The sequence below is a fragment of the Metarhizium robertsii genome (genome assembly GCF_000187425.2).
Source record: "Metarhizium robertsii ARSEF 23 chromosome Unknown MAA_Scf_22, whole genome shotgun sequence".
Taxonomy (NCBI): Eukaryota; Fungi; Ascomycota; class Sordariomycetes; order Hypocreales; family Clavicipitaceae; genus Metarhizium; species Metarhizium robertsii.
The window spans coordinates 51,450-56,970 of NW_011942163.1; positions in this window are offsets into that span (position 1 = coordinate 51,450).

Here is a 5,521-nt window from a genome sequence, read left to right on the forward strand (position 1 = left end):
TATCGTTTTCTATGCTTTAGGGGACTATACTAACAGCGTCTTATAAGCAAAGATAGGAGTTAATAGGCATTATATATAGTACGTAGTTTTAATTTTATAGCTTTAGCGTAGCAACAAAAGTTAATCACTTATTAACTTTCCTTAAAAGATAGTAGCCATACATATAATTATAATACTCAAACGTGAGTACAGTTTACCCCTGCACATTACCTTCCGCGAATATTAGTTCGTTGCTTTAGGTTAGATAATTAATAATGCTAAGAGGTTAAGTTATAGGGAGAGACTACAACGATAAACAAGTCTTTTTATATCATCGCTTAGTTAATTTCTACCCCTTATTATTATATATATATCCCGTCGATTTATATCTTATTTATTATCAAAACTTTACGTGATCCTAGAGTCACAAGGGCTATTATTTGGTTTTGCTAATCCTTAACAATCTGATGTACTTAACAAGAAAAGGTACAAGAACCATATCATACTATTTAATTATCCCTAAGATATTCTAGAATCGTATTACAGGACCAAATATAACACAAAGCGGACCTGTCCCTGGCCGTTCTTTCTGTACGCTTTTATAATTATATTTACAGTAAGCTCTAAAAGTTTATTATCAACTTAAATCATTATCAATTTGCTTATACCATACTCAATAATATGCCTAAGCAGTCTTATGAATTACTTTCGTGGTTATACACGTATTAACAAAGAAAGCTCTTAATAACTGCAATTATTTCATTGGAATTTTCTTCCTATTCATTCCTGCTATTATCACATCCCATTCTAAGGATAAACCTTAACCTCCTTAAGGCTGGCAGCCAAGGAGTAAGACTTGTACTCAGAGTACAACTTTCAAAGCCTCTTTTTAGAGCAACCGCGAAAAGTATCTTAATCCCTTAAGTCAACAAGCTGCTTGATATGTATATCTACAGGCATATTAATTATTTATTACACAATTACGTCGTAATTGATTATAGCAATTCGACACAAGAACCCGGTAGCGGCGCATTTTTAGGGCAATATCTCTAAAGAAATAATATTCTTCCTCTTTTAGTCAAATAAGCAGACAATCCTTATCAGCAGTAAGCTAACAATTTCTTAGTATCCATAAACAAGTCTTTAAAAAACTATCAGGGCATTTAGGAAAGCAGTCTCGGATTTCACGCCACAAGATACCTTCGTTCAAAAGTTCAAGTAAAGTGTTATTATCCTATTATATATACTAAAAGCATCCCGTGGAAGCTGGGGAAGAATCTCGCGAACCAGCCTCGGGAGTATCCGTTACGGGTTCGGAAAGACTAGGCGAAGGTCATGTGCACGCCTTAGTAGTATAGGATAGCGAACGGCGTATTTAATCCACCATACAACCAACAATGCGTTATAATTAGGTATCGATGGCGATTTTCTGGTCGTCGTTAAGGCATTCTAAAGACCAGATAACAGCTAACAGTTATAGCCCTACCAGCGGCTTCTCTTCCCAGAGGTTCCTATTATCTTCTATCCACTTATTAATAGCGTATCTGCTTAAATCCCGCCTAGGCTGTAATTAAACGTCAAGTTCTATAAACGAGAACTGCGCTTCTTTGGCCCTGCAGAGTTACTATTTATTAACCTTGGCACTATAAAGAATAATTTCCGTCAGAGCAAAACAGGCGCTATTATACTCTTCAGAGGTTTGATAATTAGGGACCTTATAAGTCTAGGTTACGTATCTTATAATAATTAAGTTCAGGAAGATTCGTGCATATATTAGTATATTTAAAAGTATTAGTAGCCAGGGGTCCGTATTATCAGAGCTAATACCCTATATACTCTTTAATAACTCCTCCTACCTGGCTTTATAAGCTCGATTATAAGCTTAATACCGCTTAAGTATAACTTTAAGTTTGACTTCCTCTTTATATCCGGACAAACCAAGAAAGACCGTAGCCTTTACGCTAAGCAAAGCCACTCTAACATAAAGCTTTTAGGTTAAAGTATATTTATTATCTCTAGACCACCAGAGCTTTTTCTCCTTTTCGTTTTCTAGTATTACAAGACTATATATTACCTGTTATAAGTTAGCTATTAAAGAGTCTATATCATAATATAAACTTAAAAATCAACCCAATAAAACCGTGGACTTAAAAAGTTTATAAAAATCTTACTATTAAAGGGCGGGTTACCCTGAATAGTATTTATCTAATTCGGGTATTAGTCTGTTTACAGCCGCGTTCTCAAACCAACTTAATAGCACCCTGTACGTGATTACGCCAGCTTTCTTGCCCCCTAATCATAGAATTTAAGCATTTAAACAGTACTAAAAGTAAAACTATAGCTAAGGTTATATCCTCATAAATAATATCTGGATCTTAAAGTGCGCTATACATCGCTATCAGCGCTTTACTATATATCTTAATAGTCAAGCTTTTATATTTAAGCTAACCGCCCGTTTTATTAATAAACAACACTATAACGCAAGCTTCAAATGCTAGTTAGTAATGCTCCTATTCCTTATCGCTCTTCAATAGGATAACAAAACCTATATCGCCGATTTTATTCTATCTAGGCAATTTAAGATTATAATAATATAAAAAGTAAGCAATTACCCTTTCTTACAAGGGCATCTGGGGAAGGTTTAAGGAGCGCAGCTATAAGGATCCTGCCTTCAATATCAAATATAAGGCAACTTTCTTATCCTGTAATATAGTATTCAGGGGTTTATCCTTTACGAATTTTCTGCCAGAAAATTCTAAATATCCGTATTAAGTAACAATCCTTTCTTTAGGTAGGGTACATTTTCTCCTAGACTTAATGCACTGCTAACAAGGCCCCGAATTTTCACACTACATAAACTTCTTATTAAACCTTTAGTTATTACAAGGTTAGTTAATCTCTAAGCAGTGCATTTACCTTAACTCGGAACTTTCTGCAACCCGTACAAGCCTTCCAAACCCTGCGAGATTACATAAGGGCCTTATCTGGTAATAAAATAATATCCTGTATTATGGTTAGCCTAGGCAAGGTTACTCTTATAGTTTTCTACCCTTTCTTTCTTGCGTACTCTATAATAGTCTTATAGCAAAAAGCAATATCAGTTTTAGGTCTGGAATAAAGCCTACAAGCCTTCGCCCTATTACACTACATATACTCTATATTAGACTTTCAGCTGTTATAAGGTTTAGTTAATCCCCCGACTATAAATAATAGATATACTTTAATCCTGCGCTTTCTGCCACTAAAGACCATGGTAGTAACAAATACGGCCTACAAGTCTTAAATATTGATTATAGTAGTATTTTAATATAATATAACCAGGGTATAGGATTCCCAATACATACTAGTATAAGCTCTTCCTGAATAAAATCTAAAGACCTGAGTTAGAACCGCCACGGAAAGAAGGACTATTATACTTATACATCCTACAGAACAATAGATCAGCCTCCACGTGAATAATATACATAGCCTAACATATATCAAAAAACAACACGAACACCTGAGTCTAGGGAAATAAGGCTGCCAAAACTATATTTCCCGGTTCAGGGGCTCTTCCGTGGTGTAATAACAAGAGATCTTCCTTGCCGAGGGCTAGCCGGTATCCAGCAGGGTTGCACCTACGAAGACAGCCGCATAGTAGTGTAGAACATTCAGAGCTACTTTCCAGCGCCGAAGTTTGCGGAATTATTAGTGTATTCCAGGTTCTTATAGAAGCGTTCAAAGTGGTCAGTAAGGTTTTTTAACGTCCATTAAATGCACTACAAAGAGACATCTAAGTACAATTGAAATGAGTAGTCTATAATTTATATCAACGTACGTCGGTTTTTATTCTGTCAATACAGAGTGGTTCAAGCTTCCATAAGGCAATAGCAAACAAGCAGTAGTTATATTAATATGCTTGTCATGCAGAAGCATCACCCCCTGTCAGACAATTAAGAGTCACAAAAGAACGAGTATAATAGCGCCGAAAGCGCCAATTGTATTAAATGAGAATTATCTAAGGAGCAAGAACTCCATCAATAGTTTCAAGGGAACCGTGCAACTCTTTATACACAAAAGAAATCTTTGATAGTTCAGGCAGTAGCAGCTACCTGCCAGGCAGCCACTGCAGTGTCCCAGTTTTTCAGGAGGTAGGATTTGGGTAGGCTTGATATGCGACACCCTCTTCTAAACATCTTTTGGTACCAGCTCGATCTCAGAATCACTTAACGTATTTTTTGTTTTTAACCTCTTCCAAAGTAAAACTCCATCCGTTGTATCTTCACCAGCTATTTGCCGCCTGTTAGTGTCTCTCTCCTTATTCCTACACTAGCAATATCTCCTAAATCCCGCGATAAGGTTTACAATTCCAATAACTATAAATATTCCGTTTTGAACCTACCCTATCAGCGTATACAAGTTAATAATAGAAGAACATCTCACTAGTTTATAGTTTATACGTGATGCTAAGACATTGTAAAATAAGAGAAAAGAAAACCCAAAAGTAGCAATCTCAAAGCAACTTCAAATATCTAAAGAAAGCCAAAGCTTCCAGTTCTAGGATTTTACCTCTATACCTTATCTAACTCCTTTAAGGCGCACAATAAAACATAATAGCATCATAGATCCTTAAAAAGCAGCTATAGCTAATATTGGCAAAAGTCGTGACGATAATCTAAATTAAAAGTCTGCCGATAGTAACCTGATCCTAGTAAGTAATAGACCTAGTAAAAATCCCTTTATTATAACCCCTTAGGCTTTGGTTCTCCTAAAAGCTGTTACTATCAGACCAGCCAATACGATACTCTGGATTAGGTTCAGTCTTTTGCCCATTTCCTAGTCAATGTATACTCACCTCTAATAGCATATTCCAGAGCAGTATCACTAATAACTCGCAATCCGCCCAATATTCCACTGAATGCTCCCCTAGTTCACACTATATCGCTACTATTAAGACAGCACCTACTATTAAACCAGCAATAACGGAAAAATACAACGCACATAGATTTGCCCAGTACCAGAAACCGGTTTTAGATAAGCGTCCAGGTAGTAGGCCCTTTAATAATGCTGCTATGCTAAGAATTAAGAGCTGTAAAATAGAACAGATTGTCAGCCCGATTTACTGCGTTAAAGACACGGCTGGAGGTTCATGTGACTGCATGATATCAAAGGTGGAGGAGTATAAATAAAAAGGCATCCAGCTCACTGCTACTCCTACAGCGACGGCCTCATTTTAAGTAGTTCACTCAAAAGGTCTTCAACAATCAATTATCCTCTGATTCCAGAGTCAGATATAAGGTCCCACGTATCCCAAACAGTTCCCTAACAATCTTCGCTCAACCCTCTCATGATACCATTTCGGACTCGGTTAACTTCCTGACTTGGGGGGGGGGGGGGGGGGGGCTTTGCGCTAGTAAGAAAAGGAGTCGTAATGTGATTGTTGTGGACTACAACAGCAGGAACTTGTCTGCGGCTGTGACACGTCTCGGTCGGTTTGCGTGCAATCTCTATTATAAAATTCACAAAATGATTTATCCACTCGTCATCGTCGTATTTTCCGGCA